The sequence below is a fragment of the Pinus tabuliformis genome, chromosome 1_1 (assembly GCF_031772625.1).
Source record: "Pinus tabuliformis cultivar Carrire ecotype Pingquan chromosome 1_1, CPIR1, whole genome shotgun sequence".
Taxonomy (NCBI): domain Eukaryota; kingdom Viridiplantae; phylum Streptophyta; class Pinopsida; order Pinales; family Pinaceae; genus Pinus; species Pinus tabuliformis.
In genome coordinates this window covers 917,975,320-917,978,107 of record NC_142297.1, presented here as the reverse complement: position 1 = coordinate 917,978,107, position 2,788 = coordinate 917,975,320, and positions in this window count along the sequence as shown.

Sequence of the window (2,788 nt, the reverse complement as noted above, 5' to 3'; positions counted from 1 at the left end):
CTCCAGCAAATAATACCACTGATAATACATTGTCCTTGCACTCTAAGCTCAACTGGGTCTTTCTCTAAACTCACATTCATGAGTTTCTCATGAGGGAATCTTCAGTTAACTACAGTAGCACTAACGGATGCATCAGTGCACTAACTAATTGTTAGTCCTCTATTAGTTCCAAAAACAATTAAGAACTAATTGAACTAAACTTAACTCAATAAACTAAGTGATTTAATTTTCAACTCAATTTAAACTCATACTGGACCCCTAAAATTTAGGAAGAACATATACATGACTTCAGAAAGACTTCCAACTCGAAATTCCTAATATAATTAAGTTAATTAAAATTAATTAACTATTTACAAAGTTTCTATGAGAATAGAATTCGATTTTAATTCTTAGTTTAATTCAAGGATAATTAAACTGGAATTTCTTGTTTTCATTTATCAACACTATAATTATGAAAAACCGATGACAATGTCCAAAATGATAATGATGATGATGATGACATGAATGGTGATTATGATGATAATGCAGTGATGAAAATAATGATGATGATGGTGGTTTTGATGATGATGATAATGAAGATGATGACAATGATTATGATGATGCTAATGACCTTACAGTCATGGATTCAGGAACTTACTAGTTTCAAGATAATCTTCTACATATGTATTAGTAACAAACATTTTACATTTTTTGTCTCTCTTGGGATATTTTCCATATTTTCCTCTTCTCAATAATATCTATCAACTTTTCCATATACATGAGATAGAGTTAGAGGGTCACCTCATCTGTAGATGCCCCATTTATTATGAGATTCAAGGGATGTTTTATTGTCTTTATCAAGATTTGGAAGGATCATTTTTTACTCTCTTTCAATACATGTCTTACTCTATTTATGAGGGAGGTCATTGGATTTATATATTTGTATAAGGCCTTATGTGGCCTTTCCCTTTCCAACTCTTCTAAGGGGATCACTGACATCCGTGTTTTCTTTCCTACATAGGGCCAAAATTCAAAAACCAAGATTTAAACTTCTTCAACTATAAAATTGGTGATGCCTCGTACCTCTTCTTGACCCCCTCAATAGGACATCTTTCTTCAGAGAGACTATTGAGGATTTCCCATCATAGATTGCAGGTTGGATGTAATAGGACCTATTACACTACTTCATGTTGAGAAACCAAGTGTTAGAACAAAATGATTGATTTGTCTTAACTTGATAATTACTTGTGAATTCTTTTTGGGTTCTTATTACTTATATTTTCTTCTTTATCAAGTAATTACACAAAAATGAAAAACATAAAGATCACAAGGAAGCAAAGAACACCAAGAATTAGGCTCTGATCCAGGGCAAAACAACATAAGGGGGAAAACCCAAAAATACTTCTCTTATAAAATTAGATCAAAATGAGATATACAATACTGAAGACATAGACCAAGATTGCCACATGGAATTTTCTTGATGGATCGGCATTGCCATCACTGTAAATTCAGTTTCACTATTAAGAAGAAAAAAATGGAAATGGACTCAGTTTCTTGATATATGATTTCTTTAATCCAAGTACCTGGAAAGAAGATTGGAGGTATAAAAATAATGGGAAATCGTTGTATAGAGAAGGGAAGAAGATTGGGATTATAAAAATGTTGGGAATCACTGTATAGAGAAGGGAATTGCATTTTTTTAATTTGGGACTTTTAGAATTGCATACTTTAATTTGGGATTTTTTTTTAACTTTTATTGGCGTGTCACTATTTTATTTGTATATCTTGGAGATCATGTGAAAAAGAGGATGAGATGCCCACATAGGCATGTTCATGTGCTTGTTGGGGAAGAGGGGCAGAGGTATTACATCCATATAACTTACTTGTCTCATCCAAATTTTACTTTACTTTTGGAGAGAACCAGGTTTGAATGTGGGTTTAAAAATCACTGTGAGGGAGATATCTTGGTCATGTGTGATGTGGAAGTTTTTGAGCATGTGATCATTAAAAACAAACTCTCCCAGAGTAAAAATGTTGTTCTTCAGGATATTCTGGACCAGCTTGAAGCAATGGATTTCTTTGGTCCACATATTGTTGAATAAAGATATTTCTAAGCCATATGTTAATGCAATCGGCCTTCTTCTCCTATATGTTAGTGTGATTTGTATAGAGGTTTGGTTTTTTTCTTTAATATTTGAAATACTTAAAATTATAGATGGCTTCATTGACTTGCTTCCTCTAGGTTATGAAATACTGTATATCAAGATGGCTAAGCTCAATTGGAGCCTCTAGGTTTCCATGCATGACATGTGTTTCTATCTATTCAGCAGAGGAGCACTCCATGTATAATATTTTTGTTTACATTAAAGATATATCATTGGCATTTGAATTTATGTTTCAGTTAGAAGTCCCTTTTGTTATGGATTTTTCTTGAGGGACCAACATTGCCATTGTTGTAAATTCAGTTTCACTATTAACAAGGAAAAAATGGAAATGGGCTCAATTTCTTGATATATGATTTTTTTAATCCAAGTACTTTGAAAGAAGATTTGAAGTATCAAAATATTGGGAAATCATTGTATAGAGAAGGGAAGAAGATTGAGATTATCAAAATATTGGGAATCACTGTATAGAGAAGGGAATTGCATTTTTTAATTTGGGACTTTTAGAATTGCATATTTTAATTTGGGATTTTTTTTTTAAACTTGTATTGGCGTGTCACTGTTTTCTTTGTAGATCTTGGAGATCATGTGAAAAAGAGGATGAGATGCCCACATGGGCATGTTCCTGTGCTTGTTGGGCAAGAGGG